Genomic DNA, 26257 nt, shown 5'->3' with positions numbered 1-26257 from the left:
GATTATAGCGTCTGATACGCACTCAGGATGCATTTAATTAACTGGAAGAATGCAATCTGGCAGCGCTCTTTAGGCTGATAAAATACTGTGAATCCAGTTGGCACGCAAAACGAAACTACTGTATTTATATTTTCTGAGAAAATCATTCCAGTTCCACTTGAATTACCAGCTGCGCCTCTCAACATTACCATACCTTTGGATGAATACTCGACTGGCTGCCGCTTTCTATTAATTTGGAAACCATTATCAAGGCGAAAGCAAAAAAGTATGCGATACGTTCCATCTAAATTTCACAAAGTATGGTATATATTCACCATTAACTTTATCTTAAATACCGCAGAGACACTTCAATAGCCTGTGTGAATATAGCAGCATGTGAATATTCATATTTTTACTCCTTCAGGAACATATTTCTATTGTTTAATCTCCTATTTGTCAGCGTTCATCTTTATGAGTGGAATGTATACGTCCGAGTACGTAAACTAATGAGGATGATGCAACTTATGGGAAAAACTTTCTTTTATGTTGTTTTTCTCCTTCTAGATGATGCACTGTTTTGTTTACATAACTGCCTGTCGAGATGTCTGAGGGCTCAGTCTGTCATTAGCAAGCAGCAGCAGCAGTCTACCTGATAGTTCTATCCTAAGCACATAACGTTTGTGACTCATTAGCCGAGGCTCCATTTTGTCCTGTGATAAGCTGCCAGCCTCGTGCCTATAATGTTATGCTTGGAGGCAGCTGTGGCCATCCTTCAGCACCAGCAGCATGCCGTTGATTGTATCGGGCTATGATATAGCTTTTTTTTTCTTTTTGATTTATATTGCTAATTATTTTTTTTCTTGAAATCCCTCACTAGTTCATCTTCATTACATGTGCTCATCTTCTTTGTCCACTCTTTTGTGTATGTGTGTGGGAGAGAGGAGGAGGGAGGGGGGGGGGATTCCTACACTCTTCACTACCTGTCAGGTGCGACCTAGTGAAGTATTTTGAGCATCATCATCATCACCATCACCATCATCCAGCCGCCCCGTCGTCTCCCTCTCCCGGGGTGAAGTAGCCTTCTCCAGCCGGAGCGGGGCGTGTCTCTGCGGGATCGCCTCCTCGGTGCGGTGCCCGCTGCCACTGCTGCTGCTGCTGCTGCCGCTGCTGCTGCTGCTGCTCCTGCTGCTGATGCTGCTGCTGCTGCCGCTGCCGCTGTGTCTTCCAGTGGATGCAGGTGGAGATGCGTCAAAGCACCCTAGAAGCATCCGATGCAAACCCGGCGACGGAACCTCCACAATAAAAAAAAGCCACAGCGCACACATACCGATGGAGGAGTTTTAGTTTGAAGAGAAGCTCGGAAGTCGCGCGCCCCGCCTCGTGGCTGGCTTGACGGCAGGGATGCAGGTGGAGCGAGTCGGCCAGGACCGTTCACATCTGTCTTGAAGGAGAGAGGAAGGGGGGGGGGGAGAAAACCTGCGTTCTGGTCTGCTCAACGCTCCGGATAAAACACACAAAAAAGGAGAAGCACAGAGGCGTGAACTGCATCTGAGCTCAATCCAGGGATATTTACAAACCCCCTCAAGACTGGAGAATATTATCGGAGGGATTGCCGCACAACACAAGTAAGGACTTTTCTCTTCTTTGCCGTGACTGTGTGCTTCTGTGGGCTTGTGTCTGGCTGTGAGGATTTGTCACTCTTTGACTGAATGATTGTCAATACAAATAAAACACACTCACATTGTTCAACTGTGGGCTGAGAGGGAGCCAAGGGCAGTGAGCGATGCGTAATGGGTCAATATTTGGATGATATTTTTGGGAGGCGAGTGGATTCGGGGGTCCGCTAGTTTTTCTTTTCTGCAGCTCCGGGAGCAGACACGTTGGATCCGCTGTGGCGGGGGGCAGATTATATATGGACGGGTATGTTTTGAAGCCACGCGTGACAGCGATGTCGGGAGTGTGGGAGTTGGGCACAAGACAACAAAAATAAAGAAAAAATTGACTGTAGCGCTCAGTCGAAACTCAGTGTTTGTGCTTCCACGAGCTGTGGATGTGTTTACGCAGACGACCTGTGTGTGTGTGTGTGTGTGTGTGTGTGTGTGTGTGTGTGTGTGTGTGTGTGTGTGTGTGTGTGTGTGTGTGTGTGTGTGTGTGTGTGTGTGGAGGGGGGGGGGGGGCTTTAAATTAAAGCGGGTGAGACACGCTGTGTGTATTGTGTTGATGATACATGTGGCCTAATTTCCACACACGCGCAGCCTCCTCACTCACTTCTCCTTCACTCTAAATCCCCCGAAATGACAAATTGCTGGAATTTGAATCACTCGATATATGATTCATAATTTGTTTTGCCATCACCCAGTGTTGTTTTTTCTTCTTCTTTTCCCTCATGTATCCATCATCATTTGCGAGAATAAAGTCTGTGTGACGCGGGAATTAGGCCACCGGAGGGTATACTTTCTTTACCAAACAGCTGCATTATAATTGGCTGCTGAAGGGCAAAGCGGCTGCGATCCCGACCCTGTGTGGTGTTAATGCTATGTCAGGAAGTGTTTTCTCCAAGTACATGTGATGGCGTTGGTACTGCGTGCAGTGTGGGGAGATGTGTGTGGCTCTACATTGCGCCGAACCGTACACTGCGACTGATGCGCCACCGTGTCGCCAAACGCCCACTGGGGTGCGTAACGGTGTCTCTCGACACACACACACAAAATCCCCCGAAACCAGAAGATAAATAACGAGCCGTACACACATGTAGATCCCTGATTGTGAGATTCGGGAGTTAAGTGGTGGGGTTAGTTGCGGCTGGAATGATTAATTAAACCGAGCTGAGGGTGTCTGCGGCGCGGTGGCAGAGATGTAGAGTGTTCACGCCTTTGGGGAAACTGACCTACTCTGCCTTTTTTTAAACGCTAAAGATGTGTGAATTTCTGTCACAATACATATGAGACCACTCGTATGTCATTTTGTACAATATCTGCTTATTGATCACTTTTCCTGAAACCACTTCTCCGCCTTTAAAATGTCAGTAATACAATTTGTGTTTCATTCTAAAGACTTTGCTGACGGTGGAGAATACGATTTTCACACAGTGTTCACTGTAGTGGGGTTTGATGAAAACAGACGTGTATCGGCTCTGATTAGCTGACCTGAGGTCAGTGTTTGAAGAGCTTCCTGAGGGAAATACAATACAGTAAGGATGAGGCAGGAAGTGGAGGTGTCGTTGAGACTGCTGTCTCTTCATGCAAAAGAAGCTCGACTCATTTCCGGGTCACTTCCTTATGCTAGGTCTCATAATTCCAGGATTAAAGGTCCAAGTTGAGCTACTTGACTGACAGTCCACCCAACAAATAGCGATCTGCCTTCATCATCATTCAACCAAAAGAACCAATATTGCTTTTCCTGAGCACAGTTGTTAATTACCAATCGGCAAAAATGAAAACGCACAAAAATTGACTCTGCCATGCATCCAGTCTAACGAGTTCAGACAATGGCTTAGGAAATACCTAAATGGCTTCTCCCCTCGCTGATGGCAGACACCGCTGGCAGAAAATGGAGCCATACATGATTCCACTTTTGTTCTCAGCGCTTTCAGCGCACTTCATGAAGGGTGCTTAACATTGCCTTTGTGGGTTGAGATGACTTATAATAATTGCAAATTCCCCTGCAATTTGAATAATTTCTCCAGACCTTTTCACCGTTTGTTATGCGGTGAGAGCAAAAAAAAGTGGATTTGAGGTCCCGCGCTTCTCTTTGTTTTCACTCATCCCCCCTCTGACACCGGGCTGCCGACAACTTTCCTGAATGCAAATCTCCGGCTTTTCAACTCAAATGCCACCATTCTGGGTCAACGCGCACTCGGCGTGCCATTTAAACGCTGCCGGAAAAGCGACACCTTTTGAAATGCGTAATGCAACTTATTGTGAAGTTTCCACATGGTAGAAAAGACCCGGTCTGCTCGAGCAGCGGTTCCTCACCACTGGGTCGTGGCCCGGTCCCGGTCCGTGTGGGTCCCTTGCTACCGGGCCACAGAGAAAGAATGAATAAAAAACATAATAATCAAGGTCAGAAAAACTTTTTATTTTGAAAAAAGACCGGATACATCCGTTTTCCATAACCTCAGACACGTGTTACGTGATAGTTACCCCCAAAAATGAAATTTAAAAGTCTGTTTCAACTTGATGTTCTGGATTAAAATCAAGGCAGAGCATCTTTGAGATCACCAAAAAAAAAGCTTTGGAAACCCTGCCTCCATTTTGAACATCCTGTCTTTGTGAAGCGGGTTTAAATTAAGCAGTAGACTGGACATTTGCAGAGTTAATAGGACATAAACACACTGGTGATGTTTTATCTTGTAGTATCTTTATACACTTTATAATTGCTTCATGCTGGTCGTATCATTTTATTACGTCATATTTATTACGTCGTATTAATCGCCCACACCGTGAAGGCCGGTCCCTGAAAATATCGTCCGACACAAAACCGGTCCAAGGCTCAAAAAAGGTTGGGGACCGCTGTGCTCGAGTTCATCTCTTGATGAAGGAGCTGGATCTCATGTGACTTATAAGATATTCAGTCTCATGCTGGGTATATTTAGGCCAAGCCCAGCCCTCGCAGCAGCTGTCAGATTGGACGCATCAGTCAGAAGCTCGATCCTTTTTCGCAGGACAGTGTTTTGAGCTGCTGTCATTTTCCCCTGACAGAGAGCAGAGGCACTGTCTTCTATCTCACCTCTATCAAAACACGGGGGCCCTCCCCCCCCCGCCTCGTCGCACCCCTCCAGCTCCACCACCTCGGAGACTCAGAGGGCAAAATTGGAAGAGAAAGGAATCAGAATGGGTAATCTTCCTGTAATCCCTCGCATGGCGGCGACGAGAGCAATCTCCCTCATTAACTCACTCTTCCGCTGCTCGCCGTCTGGCCCTCATCCATCTTCCCGTCCGTCCGTCCGCCATCCGCCCGCAGAGTGGGAGGGAGGAGAGGTTAAAGGAGCTTAGGGGAGCTATAAAGAAGACAGACACTTTCGTTCGCATCAAAAAAAAAGAAAAAAGGGGGAGGGGGGAAATGCGATTGGAAAATGAAAGATTTCCTCCCACTCCGCCTTACGCCCTCCATTTTAGCTTTTCGGAGTCCATGATGAGGGAAGACGTGCCCCGCCAGCTCATTCTCCCGCCCTACTGTCGCCTCTCTCCTTTGATTAAGCAGCATGGCGGAGTAGAGGTTATCTATATGATGGAGAGATGGATGGAAAGACTGCGTGGATGGATTTGTGTGACAGGAAACAGGAGAGAAGAGAGGATCCGGCACGGCCCATCGATCCCATTAAGTTACGCCCCCTTTTCCTCCCGTGTGGCCGCGGCGGCGGCATCGGTGATATCCTCGTCTAGTTCGGTGATGATATAAGTCGGTCTAGCAGGACGATTACATTGAGGAGGTCAAAAGTTAGCGCGGCGCTCCTCGCGCCGTCGACGGCGGAGGAAGAAGCCTCCAAATCGACGCATGATGGCACCAGTTGAGTTCAAAGCTCTGTGTGGCGTTTAACAACTTGCCTTTGGTCTTTCTAATTAGGAAATAGTTGAGAGACTTTGGGTGTTGGCAATCCTGGATTCGTGCCACATGCTCTACTGTATTCCACCAAGATTGGGTCATGAATTCATTCAGCAGTGCTCGGTACTTATGGTCTGAATCTGGGGTGAGTTTTTTTTCTTTTTCTAAATGTAATCCCAGACCCCTTTTTTACATATCTGAGTACGCTCAAAAAGCAGGCTAATGAATTAATGAACATGGTCTTTGTATAGCCTCCAGTGGGATGATTTGAAATGTTTGCATTACCATATTTTACGCCTTTTAAGAGGCTCAGCTGGCATTCCTTGAAGAGAATAAGGGGAGTATCAATAATGGAGAACTACAACAGACATCGTCACGACAACATTTTGTCTGTTTTTTTGGCCTCTTCTCAAATGTCATCTCCCTCAGTCAGCTGTCGCCCAACCTTGACCGACAGAGAGAATTCTTGGCCCGGAGAGTTTCTGCATCGGGTGCGAGACGTATCTCGTTAGCATCCCGCCACAGGGATGTTTAACCTAAATTACTCCAACGCACTGCTGCTATTTCTCAGGTTTAAAAATATCCACCTCCCCCCCCAACTTGGAAGGGCAAGTTCTGGACAAAACGGGCCAATGTAACCTCACCGTTGATGATGATGCATCACGCTCACCTGCAACCAGACGGCAGTCCTTCCTTCTGCGTCAGGACTCACTGGTGGCTTTTTTCTGTGTCTTCAGAGCCCGTTAGAGCGAAATGTTCTGAGCTCTTGGCTTGACGTCATCGTAAAGACGCCACGGCTGTCCCCGCCGTCTGAACTGTACTTCTTCCAGGGTATGCTAACATGCGGCTAGCTGTGAAAGGATCCTATTTCAAAGTGGAGCAGGTTGCATAACAGGAATATGGGACACAAAAAAAACCAGCATAGGAGTTTTATGCTCATAATTGAAGAGTGGGTGTTAGTAACTAATCCTTATGCTGTGGGATATCAGTCATCCACACTATTTCCAGTTTTGCATAATCATGCAATTTGCTTGCATAACACTCGCATATCTAACTTCACAATAGCGCGCGTCCAACGGAAAGCGCTGGACGTTATCATCAGTCACTTACTCACTATTTGGATGGAGCCTTATGCAATAAAGCTTTAAGGCTTTTTTTTCTTCAGGGAATGATTAAGTCATTTGTCCTTTGGTCAACAAAGCGTGTTATGAGATTGTTTCTCTACCTGAACACAGACAATTTCGAAGATGCAGACAATCCAAGGGAAGTTTAGAGATATCACTTTGAATGTAAATGTGCCTTTGTTCCCTGCGCTGCTTTTTATAGATGAGTCACGCGTCAACAGCAGTGACGTACATGGACATAAAGCAGGCCGAGCATCCTCAGATAATCGCACTGTCTGTTTTTTACTCGTCCTCCATCATCTTGGCTGACTCTCAGCAGAGCAACTTGAGAAACTGTAAATATTGCTCACAGTGAAGTACCCTTAAGAGCATTGTTGTGCTCCACCGCAGTTTATTCCTCCCCTAGAAATCCATACGGCTTTTGTCTGCCCTGTCAAATATATTTTTAGAGAACCACCCCTGCAGCCCGATCGATACAAGTTGTCCAAACTCCAGCCACACATGCTAAAAACTCCCAAGTGCACAGCTCCATCCTGAAAGGTGGCCATTTCCAATACCAGAATGCACCTGTTCCTCGCGCTCCATTCACTGGCTGGAATTAGGTCTGGATTGTCCCCACCTGTGGGGAAGAATGGGCTCAGCGACCGAAGGCACATCATTCGGGGGGCTGATGGGGGTCACGATGTTGAGATACCATCTAGCGCCGCGAGCGCCGGCACACTCAAGCCCCATCCCTTCACGCAATGGAGAGGGGCCGGCTATTCTGCGACCCACAATGGCCACTTCGCTGCAGAGAGGGGAAGAGGGGCACAATGGGTCCGCCGCTGCAGAGGCCCGCATTGGGTTTGTGCAGCCAGCGTTACCTCCATCAGGCTTCTCTTGTCACCGATACGACCGGGCGCTCCGTTGGCAGACGGGCCGCCGGGCAGAGTGTGGCGATAGCCGGCGTTTATCCCGTAGGAATCTCGCGTCGAGCGCTCTCAGCAGCCGAGGACAGAGGTCGAGCGGGAGAGGGTCAAACAATTATCCGGGACTATTCTCTCGGTTGTAATGATCCAGCAATAGAGACGCACAAGTGAACGATGACTGCTGACACCAGTTTGTTATTCAAAAGAGAAACACAGAAATGAAATAGGCACTCAAATTCAATCACTTTCAGCTTTATTGTATTTTTTTCATAGTTGTTATGTATCTTGCGTTCATGCACTAACTGAATTTCCCTCCCCACATTTTCTCTGCTTTTTTTGTGTGTGTGGAGCAAATTGAATGTTTGATAGCTTAGGTGCTAATTTCTGTTTGCACCATATGCTCCGCACCAAACGTTAGTTTTAATAGCTTCCCTTTTTGTTGATGCCGATTATTATTATTTTTTGGTTTCCGTCGTCATTTTCTTGTTTGTCAGGGGCAAACGAGGCCCCCCGTCACATTTGTGTGTCGATGTGCCACTTCGGCTGCCGCTATCGCACTTTGAAGGGGAAACGGAGCGACGTGAAGGGTGAATGTGTCTAAATGATGGTAAGAGGAGAGAGAGAGAGAGAAAAGGCGGAGGAGGGAGAATAAGGGGGGAGGAGAGAGAGAGAGAGAGTGAGAGAGAGCAGAGTCACGGACCATCCGTCCCTCCCTTCCATCTCAGTCCAGCCATTTCACTCCAACCATCCATCCAGATAGCTTTAGTGAGTCTTGCTGACTAACTGCTGGGATGCAGTGCAGGCTGTTCTTCAGCCTCTTTAGTCTTCTGGACCGCGTCCTCCTCCTTTACTCTTTGCTCTCCGGTGCACCGCTGTCATTTCTTTTAAAACGTTTTATTCAAAACCCAATGCAAATCCCCATCCTTGGAAGATTTCAGACTTTAAACTGAAAGTAATGTTCTCGTCCAGTTTGATGAACTACATAACAGACAACACACAACAGTGATGCAGAACATTGTTTCCAGTGTTTTCCAGGAAAAATCCTGTGCCACACAAATACATTTTTATTATTTACAAGTGTGATATGGAGTCAGCATGAGCACACCTATTAGAAGACATGATGTCACATTACTGGACAGACTGGGTGTCAGGTGACATCATGCCAACAACCTACAATGTTATGAGAGCGACTATCAATTCCATTATCCAGTGTTTAGCACACATGGCTTCCCTTTAAAGACCAAGAGGATGTCCAATGCGTGCAGCCTCTCAAACCATGGCCCGGGAATTTAATAAGCCCAGATCTGATTGTTTTTGGAGCCAGAGCCACTCCTCCCATCAATGGTGCTAATTGTCGGGGGTTTAGCACCCACCAGGTTTCCAAGTCGCTCTCGCTCTCCGTCTGAGCGGTCCAGGACTCATCAGTGTGTTTTTTCCTCTCCATCCAGCTGGTGTGACACAGCATTTGGCCTGGGTGTTTGGGGACTGGCATGTACGGGGACTCGCGCCTCCCATTCCACAGAGAGTCCATGGAATAACCCTCAGATTTGACATGGCCCCCGGTGTAGAGCAAGCTGTGGAGTGTGGGCGACAGGAAGTGTGTGTGTGTGTGCGTGTGTGTAGGGGGTCACAGATGGTATTAGTAGCACAGATGCCTGCGCCTGTTTTTACATTTTACAGAGTGGATTCCTGGGAATGTATCGGGGATTTCCACCACGGCTGTGGCCTGTCGGTCTGTCACCCTTTGTCGGGGACACAGTACACGGTTTCTTGGCATTTTCTTGAGCCATGTTTGCATAAAATTGGAGACGCTGCAACCTGAACTGAAAGAACAGGGCACGATAAACCTTCACTGGCGATTTGAAGACCTTTTCTTTCTTGAGGTATGAACTCGCCCTCTTTTCTCACAGTTGATGGGCAACATGACCAACGGCTAGTCAGGAGATTTAATTCACGGATTAAATATTACAGCAGAAATACAGTTCTAATTCCCACCAGAATAAAGATCAATACCGTCACAGTGAATAGCTTCCAGGCTGACAGAGAATCAGCAGTGAAAAGAAGAGAAGAAAAGAAAAAGACAAACACGGGCAGATCGTAGAGCCCAGCAGACCTCTCAGGTTCTCCAAAGCACAAGTGTTGAGAAGTCAGCCGCACCAAAAACCTATCAAACTTCTCCAAAGCATTATCGATCAGAACCTCTCTCTCTCTCTCGCTCTCTCTCTCTCTCTCTCTCTCTCTCTCTCTCTCTCTCGCTTTCCTCCAAGGATTTGCAAGGCGGGCACTTTGCTCCGGTTAGCCACTACTCACTCGCTAACCCTGCGCCGCCATCAGCCGTGAATCTATAAGACCTAGTCACGGCTGTGTGGCATGGAGCGGGTCAACGAGGAGAGATGGAGAGCGAGGGTGTTGTCTTCACCTCCAACATTAACGTCTCCATCTTCTTCGGTGCGCTAGTTTTTCACAATTTCCAAGCGCTTTTGTGAGATTTGCAAAATGATCACGTTGGCACTTCAAATCGTTCTTCATTGACGCCGTTATTCATTTTGCTGATGATGATGATGATGTCTGAATCCGCTGCATACGGATGTGAGACCGGAGATTCCGCTAACACATTTAATTAGTGAAGCAAACACCTAGAACTGTTTGGGCCCGACCGAAATATACGTGATAAATATGTGGCGTGTAAAGAATTTGATAATATGATAATGTAACCGCCTGTGAACAACAGTTTGACTTTGAGTCACGTCAAAGTCAAGTACAATACATAATCATTTTTTGAAAACACGCCACATATTGTCTTTGAAGGCACATATTTTGCAATAAAGACAACGCTGCATTACGGCGGCCATGTTTTTTTGTTACAGTTTGAATTGTTGAAGTCCATTTGGAGCCTGTGAGATGTGTATTCATTCAGTTCTTTGAAGAACGCCTTTTCATTGATATCTGAGTGAAGGAGAGAACAGTGAATCAGAGCACTTGAAAATTAAAAGTCGAAAAATGTAACATCTCTCGACTACTTTCCACAGCTTTTCTAATTTCATTTGTTTCTTTATCTGCATGCAGATCTCCTCCACACACTCGCAGTTAAAAGCTGAGCGTTAGCTCCGAGAATTTGGAGTGACCTTCCTTGATGTCATTAAGTGCTGGTGGCGCATCCCACAGTGCATTGCCACCTCCGGCCTCTCCGGCTCGCGAGCCGGAAGAGCTGAGCCAGAAACAATGGGTGCAAGACGCACTGTGGGAGAGGCCGCGAGGACCCCGTGACCATCAAGGAAGGACGCGGCCCATCGGCGCACTTCAGCAGCACCACTTCACAGACAGCTCACGGCGCTGCCGCTCTGTCGGGAGCCGCTGTCAGTTCAGCACCACGGACAGTTCTCCACTCACACGCAGCAATATAATTAGAATAGAACGGAAGCAACATTTGACTTTTCCCCGGGGCTATTTGAGCAATAAAAAAGAAATCAGCAATTGCTTTACTGTCACCGAACACATCAGCGAGGCCGTAAAGTGTCGGCGTAGCAGTAGCTTATGTTTAGCAATTCTGTATTTCTGTACTGTCAATACTTTTAACATTTTTGGATCATTTGCTCTCCCTCTAACAAATAGCAGGTAGATGTTGGGAGAGCGGAGATATCAATAATGAATGGAATTTTTGGGCTATTAATTGTGTTACAAAACTCCCAGCATCGATTGGCCCAGTGTAAACTGTTGCACTCATATTTCATCATTGCAGCTGTGGAGAACATGAAACCAACTTTTGAAATAGAATTCTTTTTACAGAGTCAATACACGGTACAGTATTAATGGAAAGTAAAGTATGTCTACTGTGCTCTAGTAGTGCTGCGCTGCTACAGTAAACCTTTTTACTTATGCATTTAAACTGTCTGCTCTTCACTTGCAGGAGCCCACTTTCACCTTGGGAATAGAAGCAATGTTTTCTTTGCACTGTTGTTATGTTCTGTATCGCTCAGACTGGATTACTATGATAGTTCTTATTCAAGAGAAGTGTTGATGTTCATTATATATCTGGTTTCAGGAACGTTATATAACAATTTCCTTTTAAAGATCTTTTATTGATTGCTACTATTTTTTACCTTCAAGATGGGTATTTTGTTTCTTGATTTTGTATTAAATAAAGCATATTATATATATATATATATATATATATATATATATATATATATATATATATATATATATATATATATATATGTATATATATATATATGTATATATATATATATATGCATTGGTTGCAGTGTCTCTCTCTCTGTGTGTGTGTGTGTGTGTGTGTGTGTGTGTGTGTAGGCAGCTACACCTTTTACATTTGGTTTTTATCTGTGAACAGGATTATTAAGTCAGCAGGGGAACTCAATTGCATATCAAAGGAATAAGTAAACAGTCTGACAGTGGGTTGCTCCGTGCGCGCAAACACAGCCAAGGCCCAAAGGAGAGCCATGCCGTTGATTCATTGCCTTCGACAGTTACTCTCCTCAGCCCATTCTGCCTCCACTCTCCCTTCTCCTCTCCAGCCAATGCTTTCTGAGGCAGTGGGAGTGTTTCAGGACCTTGGCTAGCTCCTGTTCCAGGACCGCTGCTCACTCTCCCTCTGTCGTTTTCCCCCAATGAAGCACTGAGGAGCTGTTCTTTTAGCACCGAGGAGCTGTTCTTTCAGCACCGAGGAGCTGTTCTTTCAGCACCGAGGAGCTGTTCTTTCAGCACCAAGAGCTGTTCTTTCAGCACCGAGGAGCTGTTCTTTTAGTACCAAGGAGCTGTTCTTTCATCACCGAGGAGCTGTTCTTTTAGTACCAAGGAGCTGTTCTTTCAGCACTGAGGAGCTGTTCTTTTAGCACCGAGGAGCTGTTCTTTCAGCACCGAGGAGCTGTTCTTTTAGCACCGAGGAGCTGTTCTTTCAGCACCGAGGAGCTGTTCTTTTAGCACCGAGGAGCTGTTCTTTCAGCACCAAGGAGCTGTTCTTTAAGCACCGAGGAGCTGTTCTTTCAGCACCAAGGAGCTGTTCTTTCAGCACAGAGGAGCTGTTCTTTCAGCACCGAGGAGCTGTTCTTTTAGCACCAATGATCTGTTCTTTCAGCACCAAGGAGCTGTTCTTTTAGCACCAATGATCTGTTCTTTTAGCACCAAAGAGCTGTTCTTTCAGCACAGAGGAGCTGTTCTTTTAGCACCGATGATCTGCTCTTTTAGCACAGAGGAGCTGTTCTTCCAGAAACTAGAAGCTGTTCTTCCAGAAACTAGAAGCTGTTCTTTCAGAAACTAGAAGCTGTTCTTCCAGAAACTAGAAGCTGTTCTTCCAGAAACTAGAAGCTGTTCTTTCAGAAACTAGAAGCTGTTCTTCCAGAAACTAGAAGCTGTTCTTTCAGAAACTAGGAGCTGTTCTTTCAGCACCTCGTTGCACACACTTCCTAGCACAGCGCTCACTTTCTCTGTGAGCGTGCACCATGGACGTGGCTGCGTACCTGGAATCTGTGCTTGGTAGCGCTCCCTCGACGGCCCCCTACAGAAGGACTGCTGCTGTGGCTTTTTTATGATGGATTAGAGGTGTGTATGTGCACTCTAAAAAGCCCAACTTCAAATTTGTTGTCCTAACACATTTTTTTAAGTTGAGTCAACAAATAGCGTTGAAAAAAGTTGAACTAACTCAAAATCTCAATTTTATTAATGAGGAGTGGAATCCACTGAAAATGTTAAGTTGAGAAAACTTAGTATAGTGAGTTGGGCATCTACTGAGGTAACTAAGACCACTGTGCATGTGTCAGTAAACACACAAGCTCACATAAATAAAACGTATATATATATATATATATATATATATATATATATATATATATATATATATATATATATATATATATATATATATATATATATCCTACTTTAATATTATATTTTAAATAATGAAATAAATATTAACATATTTTCTTTAGCCCCAGTTTAAGATACATTGATTTGATAATACCATTGTTTCTTTATTATATTTCGATAGTTTTTCAGATCTCATTTGATTGACATCTACTTTTTACATCTTAATCTTAAACTGCTGAATGTCTGTTGACAATACATGTTCAATAAAGCCAGAGAGAAGAAAAAAACCGCCAACTGCCGTAAAAGAAGCAGAAGAAGAAGATAAAGAAGAAGAAGAAGAGATTCAAATTTCCGTCTACCACTGCGCATGCGCACTTCCGCAAGAGAGAGCAATTTCGCGCCGGTCAACGGCAGCTCAAGTGTTTCTGCAGAATGCCGTCTACGTCCCGCACCACTTAACCAGGTAAGACTGTGTATGTTCAGTGCGTTAGCTAACGAGCTAGTCAGATAACCTGTTGATTTTTAATGCCAAAGTTAACATTACGAAGTTTATAACGTGACAGACACCAGCCTACTTTTCACGTGTTCATAACGTCATGTGTAATTTTACGATAACGACCCGCTCGTGTTAGCTAGGTTAGCTAACATGTTGCTGCAGTGCCTCGCAGTGCTTTAGCGTTGGTGGCGTCGGGACTGCCTCCAGACTAGAGGCTCTAGTTCACTCTTTAGTTACCCGCGCGTAGCATTCAGGGGCACTAGATAGCGCCCAGGACCTGGACGGTAGTGCCGTTGGCACCTGTTCGCCCGCAGGGACCACGCGAGTCGCCCGCGAGGCATGTTGTAAAAATAGAACACATTTTGAGCTTCGTCAAAAATATATTTGTTTTTATCAACCGACCTGTCTACATGGTCGCGTTACAACTCTTCTCTGTAACGCCATGCACACAGACACGGGCGGGCACACAGGTGAACACCCAGTGGACAGAGAGCAGCGAAAAACACGTTGCGTGCTTTTCTCAATGAGATTTGCTGCGTTAAGCTATCACTATTTTAAGCTATCAGCTATCACTTTTAAAGCAGTAAATGTATTGCTGCAGCGTGGAGCTCCATGAATGGACGTTTCTCTCTTGAGACACTGCATTGACAAAGCCTGCACACTTTGTGGTTGACATTAAATTGAAGTTAAAGTTGCATCATTGTTTCTTTTATATGCAAACTGTTTTGTATGTTTCTAAAAGTGCAACTCTGCAAATAATAAGTGGATTTAGTGATATTGTGTTGTCCAAGTTTAATTTTTTTGTGTCATTCTCCAAATTTATTTTGTATTATGTCAAATTTTTAATCTTCAATTTGTATTTTTCAGATGACAGATGTCCTTGCCCACAAAGTGTACAGCTCTGCGAGGTCTACCTTTTCTACCATTGTGAAGGAGGAGCCGGACGGCTTAATAAAGACATGTCTGGTAAGACCAATTTGTCATTAAGGTTGCACATTGAGCAAGAACACACGAATGCAAACTTTCATCAAACACTCATTTCTACTTCACTGTTACTTTGTTAATCCATCTAAATATTTTAATAAGTGTAACTTTTATAGTTTTTAATTTTATGTAATATCGCCAATACTGGCAATGTTACTGTAGCATCAAGGTTACAAGTGAGTGTGCATGTGATGCCTGCATCACATGCATTTTCTAACAGCAATTCTCCTTCAAATTTACTGGTAACATTTATAATTCCAAGCCCAAATTGGTCATGGGTTTTGAGACTGATGCATATACACATTTTGTCAGTATTTAAATTACAAAGTTATTCTGTCAGTACATTTTCAAAGTTGAAGTACGCTTTTGTTGAGCTAATCTTTTTGAGAAAATAAAACAAAAACCTTTACATCAGCACCCTTTGCCGCTAATAATCTTTAGGGTGAGAATCTGGCAGATTTGGAATGGTAATGTCCATTGTTTTATGGCAGATTTGTTCCAGTTTAGGTTTTTGTCACTTATTAAATTAAAGGGAGCCTGTACCGTGAGAGCAAATGTTTCCCTGTCTTTTGCTCAATTTATTTAATTTAACAGACTATGATGATTTAAATACTATAATACTGTGTAGGAGGTGACTCTTGTATGAAAGTTTTATATTTTAGTTTTCAAAATCTGCATGAAAATGTATTTTGGCTTTTAAATTGTATTGTTACAGAATGAGAAGGAAAAAAATATGAAAACTTAAGAGGCGGTGAATATTTATTATTGTCTCTGTATGCTTGTTTTTGTGTAGAATACAGACCCGAAAGAATCTTATGTGAAAGAGGTTGAACTGGGACTACTGGCTGAAGATGACGTTGGGACGGTCCGCTCAAGTCTAACAACACTAAGCATCGCCCTGATTACTGAGAAACGGATTGTCATGGATGATATATGCGACATCCCAACTGCATTTGCCCTTTTGTTTGGACTCATCTATGCTCTCAACCTGGAGTATCCGAAGGACATGAGGTACACCTTCAAAGTAATTCAAAGTTGTTCATGAACCTTGGTACCCAGTGCTCTGCCCGGGTTCGGTCCTTAAAAAACAGTTTGCTCAAGTAGCCTGCCATATGTAAACCCCGCCTATGGTCTTGGCTGGATTTTGAGGGGGGTAAGAGTTCAGGTTGCAGTTGTCTTGTTACAGACAATACATTTTTTATGTCCATTCATTGTAAAAACAATATAACTATGTCCCACTGTTGATAGTGTACAGTGCCCATAATGATAAACTGATATTGGAATCAGCATTGGTACTGTGTATGTTAAGAAAGCATAACTTGTACTAAATTGTTGTTGTTTTTTGCATCTTAACAGTTCTTGTTAAGATATTGCAGTTTTAAACAGTAACTGGATGGATAGATGCATAGATGATGGATAGATGCATGGATAGGATAGGTTTTTAAGCCATTGTATACCTCCCACAAATGGGCCTGACTAGACAGTCTATTCTTACAACAAAATAAAAAAAATGTTCCTGAATAAAACTGCAACTGCACCAAAACCATCCTTAATCAGACCAGTTTCAAGGGAATGCCATTGACCTTCTGTGTTTTATATGTTCCATCATATACAATGTCCCAAAGCTTGTATCAAGGCCTTGATTTTGGATTTCTTTTTTTTTTTTTGCGGCCATTTGGATTTTATGTCTATGTTCAAGTGTTGACACCTGGAATTTGTATAGTTATGCAAACAAATGTTTACTTGTTGTTAATAAACATTTTGTGTTTGAAAAAGTTTGTTTTGTTTAACTGTTGACTTTTCCAAAGAAAATGGTGTACATTTTTAATTTATTTAAATGAAGGCAACGTTGCAAAGAATTGAGTGTACTCAACTAATGGGCAGTGAAATTTAGTAACGACACTTTAAGTTTGAAGTAAGTTTTCTCAACAATAAATTTAAAGTTATGTTGATTTATCTTTTCAATCTACAAGAACACACAATTTCAAGTTTCTCCAACTTAATATTTTAAGTGTTCTGAACTTAAGTACATGAGTAGATGTGACTATCAAATCAAGTAGTGGTAACTTAAATACATAAGTAGGTCTGACTGGTAATGTTACGTTTGACAAACTTAAGATAGCACTTTGAGTGAACTTCTTATTATAAGTTGACACAACTTAGTTGAGTGAACTCAAAAAGGCTTTGCAGCTGGTTGCCTCACTTTTTTAAGTTGACTCAACTTTTTTTTTTTTAGAGTGTGTGTGTCTTAGCATTTGTGCACCAGTCTTTTTCTCCCTCTCTGCCTCTACCTTTCTCCCTGTAATCTTGAGTCTGGTTTGGCTCAGGCGTTGTTTACCTTCCTGAAGTATTTACAATACTTTTATTCACTGCTGTTGCAGAAATTAATGGCAGGTCTCAGGAAGTAAACAGCCATGAAACGACCCAGTCAGACCCGTCTCTAAATACAATGTACAGGTTGTTTATTTATGCGTGCCAGTGTGGGCTGCTGGTGGCTTAAGCTGCCATTTTTTATTAATTATTGACTTGTGTGAAGCTGCTGGGAAGGCTTTGCTGCCCTTGTGTGATAGCACTACTATGATTATGACTGATTTACAGCCCTCAGCCTTTCTAATGATGACTATGCAGGACTCTCCTCTCTCTCCCCACCACCCCTCTCTTTCTCCCTCACCCCACTCTGGCTTTGAATTCAGCATATCATTTTTTTTGGGTCTTTTTTTTCTATTCTAAATCAAGCCAGACTTGATACGAGCATAATAGAGGCTTACGGCGAGAACTGCTGACTGGAGCTCTTTGATGTTTGGGCTGCTGGTATTGCGTCAGGTCATGGTGTAAATGTACTGATGAGGTCATGGAGTGTCACGCCCAAGCCTCTTAGTGCACTTAAGGTAGCTGCGGAACATCTATGTAAGCTCTTTTAAAGTGCATAGACTTTGACTGATGGCATGTGCAACTTCTGAAGTTTTTCAGTGAAGGAAATACGCTGGTGATTTATGGAATATCGTAAGATAGCAATTGTGCCCAGTTTGCATTTACAGCAGTGTGTAAGAGTGTCAAAATGTATTGAAGACATTACACCATCTTAGAACATATTCTTTTCAGTATGAAGCATATAGGATTAATTGTTCCTAAAAAAAACAGGAATGCTTGTTTCAGCGAGAACGATCACATCCTTCAGCCTGCCTCCAAGTCCTTTGTGAGAAAGTTTAATATGCATATGAATGCGTATAAGTTTATGTGTGTACATTGTGTGCATGCCCAAGTTGATGTCCCCCGGATACCACCTGTGACCTTAGGAAGGGTGAAGTCGGTATGCTGATGTGGCAGCTAATGCCGATCCGACCCTTACAGATGGTCCCGATGGGCCATGACGCGGTGCGGGGGACAGCTGCTGGGTGTCAGAGAGAGAGAGAGAGAGAGAGAGAGAGAGAGAGAGAGAGAGAGAGAGAGAGGTGAAGACAAAGCATAAGGTTGCATTTGCTTTGTGCTGTACCTTTTATCTTTTATCTACAAAATGTCAACTGCTCACGATTTACCAAAAAAGCCGTTGCTTTGAGCATCATTGGAATGCATTTCCATGCATATTGCCAGTATTCATATTTGCATGAAGACAAATACAATAGTGCATCATCTCTGCAGCAACCCAAGCTGTGTGACGATTGTTCATCTGTGACTCTACTCAACACTCGGGTGGACTCATGTGCTAAAGTGAAAGAGAACTTAGGGAAAGATGAAAGAGAAGTGACGGCAATAAAATGAAATGAGGGAGTGGTACGACGGCAGAATGAATGCACAAGCACGAGGGGATGGACGGTGGGGGAGGAAAATGTTTCCTCTCGCCACTTAACACAGTCAGAGTCGAGGAAAAAGAGACAGAGAGGGAATGAGGTTGGGTGAGGGTGCAGAGAGCGACCTGTGGTTTGACATTGGTTCACCTTGGCTGCCAGTCAGTTGGAAGGAGGGGTCATCTGTCTCCCCGCGGTCCTCTCCCTGCTGCTTTAATGAATTTACTGAAGCCTTGGGAATGGCTAATGCACTTGTTTATTGAGGGAGGAAAACAGGTGGCTGCAATATTCACCTCTAGCAGTCGTCTCCAGCGGGGGAAACACAATAGTCTCTCAAGCTGGGCCTCATTGTGCCGTTTGAATCCAAATCGTAACCTTTGGTATCCCAGCCAGCATGTCCATGCGGGGCCCATAAGGTTTACATTTGGGTTGCAAATAAGGGCCCCAAGTGGGTTTGTCTGCAGTTTCCACGGCCTGTGTTTGCCCATATGTCAGCGTTTCATTTTGAAGAAAAGTCCTGATATTTGACATTTTCACCGTTTTCCACCAGATTCAACAGTTTTCACGTTGTAGGCCGATGCATGCATTTTTAAATAATATTTGCCAGTTATATTATGCAGATTAAGTGATTGGTTTGTGTGTGCGTGTGTGTGTGTGTGTGTGTGTGTGTGTGTGTGTGTGTGTGTGTGTGTGTGTGTGTGTGTGCGTGTGTGTGTGTGTGTGTGTGTGTGTGTGTGTGTGTGTGTGTGTGTGTGTGTGTGTGATATCATTTTTAAATCAACATCTGATTTCTCAATGTAAAACATTTCTTGTGCAAACTACAACAACTTTCAACACTTCAACAACAAAAGAAAAAAACAACAGAACAAAATGAAACTCTGCCATCCCAGAATGCATTGGTTTCATACTGCAATGACAGTGAGATAAAAAAAAAAGTGGGTTTCATGGAAGTCAATGAGGCATTTTTGGGCTACAAAGCTGTCCAGAGGGAAATATTTGACACTACATGAAAAACACTAATGCAATCAAATCAATGTTGTTGCTAATCTTTGACATTTCCAAGACTCTAATCACCACCAAAACCCCATCACGCTACTATTTATCATATGGAGAATAATCCAACAAACCCACTTGGGACCCTCATCTGCAGCCTCACGGGCCCACATGGACATGCTGGCTGGCTCAGATAGTATCTTAGACAGTGCATCAGCATTCTGTGAGAAATCCCAGCTTCACAGGTGAGTGAATAGAAAGGTCCCGTGGCAATACTAATACCCAGATGACTCACATGTGGGGTTGGGGGCTTTCCTTTCCGCTCCGTGTGCCCGCCTCCTCCAATAGCCTACCGCTACCAAAAGCATCCCATCCTTCATTCATATGCTCTGCTGACTGTGCGTGCTTCCGCCAAGCAGGCGGCCCGCCAACACAAGGGGGATGTATCCGCAGAGGGATGTATCGGGGCGGTGAGCTGCATGCAGGGGGGAGGGAAGAAGGGGGGGGGGGTTCAGGAGGGCAGTCGCGGGAAGTGATTTTTTGGAGAAGCGACGAGAATGCGGCTGTCATCCCGTTCCTATTAGAGCGGCAGGGAGGGAGACGGGGAGGGAGACAGTAACTCCCAAGGTGCCAAGAGGCCACGCAATATGCCTCCAGATGCAACGTGAGCGGCAACGCATCGCACATAGTCATGGTTACGCCGAGGATGAGAGGCGAGGAGCGAGGAAGAGAGAAAGCGACGAAATCCCGAAACGGAGACCTTTACCTCCTGTGCAGTGTTAAATGCTAAACATGTTTCTGCTTACTGGAGAGCTTGGCTTTCACAACCCTTCAGGCATTTTCCTTGCCTCTGACTCCTGAGAGCAGGAAAAGGAGGAGGAGGAGGAGGAGGAGGAGGAGGAGGAGGAGGAGGAGGAGGAGTGGGTATGTCAGAGCTAGCTGTGGGCTGCTTGCCTGCCTGGAATTGCTATCTATCTCCCTTGCTGTCTTTCCTTGGCTATTGTTTAGTTCATGAAAAAATATTTCTTTTTTTTTTCTTCTTCCTTCTTCTCTTAAGCACAGTGGAGCACTTAAAATATGCATTGGTTCAAGTCGAGCGATCAAACTGACAGTACCGACTCTGACAAGATGAACCGAGAGCAAGGCAATGCTAGCAAATGTATGATATGATATACATAATATAACAGAGTTGCAGAATGATTGACATATTCCTCCGTGTCAGGTTGCTGGAGTCTGTGTGTTAGTGTATGACTGGTAATGAAAGAAAGAGACGTTATTGTATCTTTTAGCTTCATCCACTGCAAATTGTAATTCAAATCCGCACTCACATTATATGTATATATACACATTTAACTGGAACGTGTGACTAGAAGGAAGTTATTATTGCTATTAAAGCTTTTGACTTTGCCCTACACAAGAGGAACAGTTTGTGTAGCGCTACATGAAGCGGAAACTGGTCTCTAAAAGCAACGTGGGCCCACGTGCGACCACGGTGGGTGTTCAGGCCGTCCTGTGATGGCCCCTCCCACTCTGCCGGAATGGTACAGTCCTAGCTTCCCCTGTTAGCCGCGAGACAGTGAGATTAGCCGGGTCTAACTTGGCACGCGCGGTGGTGACGCTAACTTCTAAAATATAAAACAAACTATGGAGGAAAACACAGCAAGACAATAGCATATGTTGGTTCAAAAGTGCAAAATGTTCAGTGTTCAGTGCCCAAAACCGCAAGTTTAATCGTCACTGAGGCTCGAATACCAGGTTTTGTTTCAAGACGGAGCTGGAATATAAACCGTCGTCCTCTCCTTTAGAGTGAAATCACAAACGGACCCATGTGTTTGAGGTGAACTAATTGATTGAAATACATTTCTTCCAGAAAGTTATCATGTTTAAGAGTTTTTTAAGCGTATTCTATGGCTGTTTTGTTCAAATAAACACGGTCAGCGCTGAGGAAAAAGGGACAATTGTCCAGAGCAATGACACAAGAGTTGTGTGTTAACTACATGTTGACTTGTTAAAACAGCGTTAAGTTAGCTAAGTGCCAACAAACGCTTGTAAGGTTGTGTTACGGGACGAGGCTGACGTCATAGGACACTTGGCTACTTTACTCTACTGGTGGTTTCACTTGCAGCTGATTAGAGCTCAGCGCGATAAAGGCGACGAAGACGCTGGCAATAATGAGTTCACCGAACTGCATAATAATGACTTCTACTTTTTCTTCTGTGAATGCACAGTACTGAGAAAGTCTAATCATGCAAAATACGTATAGATACTAGTGTGGATTGACCTTTTTTATTATTTGATTTGCCAAATAGCACTCGATGTAACGCTTATAGTGAGAAAAAAGTGTGTGTGAGTCCCATACTGTGTGCCGTAATCATGAAAACAATCAATAAACAGCATTATTCTTGCAAGGGCGGAAGTTTAGAAACGTGATAAGAATCAAAGTTGGGTTTTAGATCATCGTATTAGGATTTATTGGAAAGCCAGAGCGAGGTTTTGAGAGCATCGGAGTGCCATAAAACATGTTGGGCTCAGCCGCGGTGGCTCATCAGTGATGTCACGACTGGACGAGCAACATCTTGAACATAAAACATGCCCAGCGGTGGCAATTTTAAAAGGTCAATCATCTCTGGATGTACGCTTCATTGATTCCTACTCTGAACTCGGGGTCATCTTACTCTGTGTCTTAATACTCGTTTCTGTGTGTCCGTTGGTCCAACAGTAGATGTGCTCAAAGTCCTGTCTGTGTGTGAGTGACTAAAGGTGTTTGTGTGTGTGTGTGTATGAGTAGATGAAAGAGAGTATTCATGGATCCTAGCCTGTGGGCAGGAACCATCATATTTTCTTGTTTACAGGAAAAGGGATGTCTCAGAGTGGAGGCTGCCTTTCGCAGAGATGCTGCCCATTGGTATGTGAAGGCTTTGTAATTGAATTAGCCCGGGCCTTATGGCCTAATGTCGGAGGCACGCCGAGTTCCAACGCAACACTGCTTTCTCATTATTTGTGAAAGGAGCTCAGGAAGAATCGCATGTTGAACTGTGTGTACTTGTTAAAGATGGGGGGAGACATTGCAGTGACTTGTGTATTTGTGTGGGGGGGAAAAAAGCGTCTTGTTTGTGCTTTTGACGTCAAACTGCATCCACTTTCTTCTACTTTCCCCTGAGTTTACCTCGTCCTGGCCCCTGCATCACATGTTCTACCTCAGAGCTGATGTGGAGATGATGGCTTCATCGTCAGGCTGTGTGTAAATCTGGGAATATTTAACTGCTGTCGGACATGTCCATCAACCAAAGTGCTTGGGGAGCCTGAAAACCGCTGCGGCTTATCCAGCAGAGAGCAGGTGTGTGTCCAACAAGTGGCAAAAGTACCGTATGCAGCAGGAATACATTCCCAATCGGTGTTGTTTTGCATTTGGCAGCAGCTCATACCAGCACGGAGCCACGTATCACTTTAAATTCTTCGATCCGTCCGTCTGAATGACTGACCGCGCTCACTCGTGTCCATGCTAGCGCGGGCGCTCAGTGATTGCCCACAGGTGCTGGCTGCAGCTGGAAATGCCGCGGCACAGTCATTTATTTCAATCGGCCTTCTGTCAGTTTAGCATAGTTTAGCATAGCCACCTGAGGATTAAAGGAAAAATGGATGCAGATTTCAGCTAAACAGCACTTGGCTTCCCCTGATCAACTGTCTGTGCTGCGTTACATCACTGGGAGGTAAAAGACCGCAGCCCATCCATCTAGTTCCCTCACAGTTCCACTCAGATGCATGTGTTGTTCCTGCTCTACGTGGAAGGAGATGTGTGCATGCTTTTGCATTTACTCATTGGCTGCGTTCCCCCAGCCTTTTTTTTTTTTTTTTGCAATCCAACCCAACGGCTCATCACACAAAATGTGCTTAAGACACATTTCTACCTCTCACAATGCGGCCACAGTTAATACGTTCACCTCTAATGGCCCAACGTCGCTCCAGCAGACGGTGGTTGGGAACGGTGGGACTGTGGAGGATGTCAGTGTGTATAATGAGGATTAAATCACGGATGGGTCGGGAGCATTCGGAGACGCCGCTGTGGTTTGGGTTTAGTGCGTGCACACGTGCACAAAGAAGACGGCGAGCATTCAAGGCCCCACAGCATTGCAGATAAATGCATACGTAAGATGTCGCTGTGCATAATTTAGCACGAAAAGGCACTTTCAGCCGTGTGAATGGGATGTCTGTATCGTAATGAAGAAGTTAGAGTTCACTGGAATAGAATAGGTCTGCATGGAGGTGAAGCTACAGATGTAAACTGCAATGCGCGTGCGTGTGTATATATATATATATATATATATATATATATATATATATATATATATATATATATATATATATATATATATATATATATGGGCTCAATAAATGTAAGGGACATGGACAAGGATGGAGGACAGGTTGGTCAGTCTGGAGGTTGGACAGTGGCTCCATGTAGAGAATTTAAACTCTATGTAGAGTTTAAATTCTGACTGTGACTTCCACAAACACACTCTATGTTTGACTCCTGCGAGAGAAACGGGGCAGAGAAAATTGCAATCATTTGATATTCAAATAAAAAGCTCATGCTTTACAGTCCCTCTGGCGTTTTCTCCACAACCGGCCTCTTCATCCTTCGCTCTCCTCTTCCTCTGATTCCTCTGACTGTCTGGTGTGCATCTCCTCCCCCACTGAGTGTGTTTTCACACTGTCCTATTTCAAGGCAAATGGAGCTTGAGGGGCATTTTGACTCTCACGGGCGCCGGCTGTGTTTTAATTGTGGCGCATCCAGCAGAGGGGACGACAGACTTTACACTTTGTCTCTCCCTCTTTGTCCCTGTCTATGTCGCCGTGTTGCTTTTTTTACTTCATTCGTCTTCCTCACTCCCGTCCTTTTTAATGTTATCTGTTATTTCCATTACCTTTTAAATTAATATATCAGGTACATCTTCATACATCTAAATAAGATGAGAAGAAATTGCGAATGACTTCTGTTGCGTTGGCATGAATGTGTCTATGAATGTGTTGATGGAGGAGCTTTAACGATGTGTCGTCATTCAACAGTCAATCAGTATTAGGGCAGTACAAAATTGCCTAAAATTACGTTTGGATATTTGTACGAGGATCCAGTCTATTTTATTTTTTTCGCCATGTTACAAACACAATTCAAATGATAAGGATTTACAAGTTTGTATTTTCATGGATTAAAATAGATCTTGTCATAACTAGTTTTAATGTATTATAAGCTACTTGGATGTATTGTAAACAACTTATAATTAACATATGTAGGCTGTTACACACATATTCTAAATCCTACCCGGCTATTTTACTCTACCGGACAATAATGAACAAAAATGACTGTTTGAGACGTCGAGCTCATGTTCACAAACCAAAACCTGAGTGTGTGTGTGCTAAACTAAAACCTGAGTGTGTGTGTGCTAAACCAAAACCTGTGTGTGTGTATTTGTGCTAAACTAAAACCTGTGTGTATGTGTGCTAAACTAATTGTGCTAAACTAAGACCTGTGTGTGTGTGTGTGTGTGCTAAACCAAAACTTGTGTGTATGTGTGCTAAAATAAAACCTGTGTGTTTATCACAGGAACGATAGTGTTGTAAATCTAAGTGTTACCTGAAAGGACATTTCAGTGGACGTGGATTCGAGGCAGACTGCATAGTGTGTATGAACTTGAATGCCTATCTTTAATGTTCAATTAGCAGCTCAAAGTAGGCTAGCAGCTAGCACAGGCTGTTGTCCCCCTCTCCAGGATGCTCCACCCGCAGTTGGCCAGTACTCAGTCTGGCAAATGACTGATCTGTTTATATCGGCTCGGCCGCCAGGCATCATGGCCGCCTGCCGCTTGGGCGGCGCGTCCCTCCCTGTGTGGTGTTCCCGAGGACATTCATCAAGCGCCTAATGGCCAAAACAGGCCAGGCCACACTCTCCTCGATCCTTGTGGTTTTTGGCGAACGTGTCAACGGTTGCAGATGGAAAGAAGATGGAAGACCAATTACAGCTCTAAGTCCCTCCTTGTACCCTTGGCATGCAGCTTTTCACCAACAAATGAGGAAACCGTACAAACGTTGCTCCTCCTCATGTTTAGTTTCTATCAAAGTGCATTGTGATGGGAGCATTTTTTATAAATGCTGTTGCAGAAATGCTTGTAGCGATTGAAGGTTTTAGGCTAATTAATAATTCATAAATTAGGCTTTTAATTTGTCAAAGATCTGGCAGACTTTGATTGGTAACTGATGTCCCCTTTAAGTCCGTAGGTGTTCCAAATAAGCCCACTTTCACACATTTCTTAAGTATCTTATCTCTGACACCATCACTAACATCAGATATATTTCACCTGATATATTGTACCTGAGAATTTCTCATCAAAATATATTAAAAATACAAAGCCATTTGAAGTACTCTTTTGTTTTGCCCGATAGAAATTCTGATAAAACGGAAAAATGGTATTAAAAAAATGCTCAATCAAGTAAAAAATTAGGGAATCTTTAATCAAAATAATTTAAAAAAAACATATATAATGGAGCTATGAACTTGTTCTTTTTGTCCACATGTTCCTGGGACCTGAGCTTTGTTCTGTGAAGGAAAAGTCTTTAAATGTT

General features: G+C 44.0%; 1 protein-coding gene across 8 annotated transcripts in view; it reads left to right on the top strand.

Moving 5' to 3' along the window:
• The first annotated feature begins 1376 nt into the window (after positions 1-1376).
• The window catches only part of nrxn2b (neurexin 2b), a 638339-nt gene continuing 613458 nt past the window's right edge, over positions 1377-26257 (top strand). For all 8 annotated transcript variants that reach the window (XM_068587905.1, XM_068587904.1, XM_068587901.1 and 5 more), the window contains exon 1: positions 1377-1604. The gene's annotated coding sequence lies outside the window, so the exon portion shown is untranslated. The remainder of the gene's footprint in view (positions 1605-26257) is intronic.

Source organism: Clinocottus analis, unplaced genomic scaffold, assembly GCF_023055335.1.
Source record: "Clinocottus analis isolate CAN_PGR_092001 unplaced genomic scaffold, fCliAna1.0.p SCAF_21, whole genome shotgun sequence".
Lineage (NCBI taxonomy): Eukaryota > Metazoa > Chordata > Actinopteri > Perciformes > Cottidae > Clinocottus > Clinocottus analis.
This window is presented reverse-complemented; position numbering and strand designations above follow the sequence as displayed.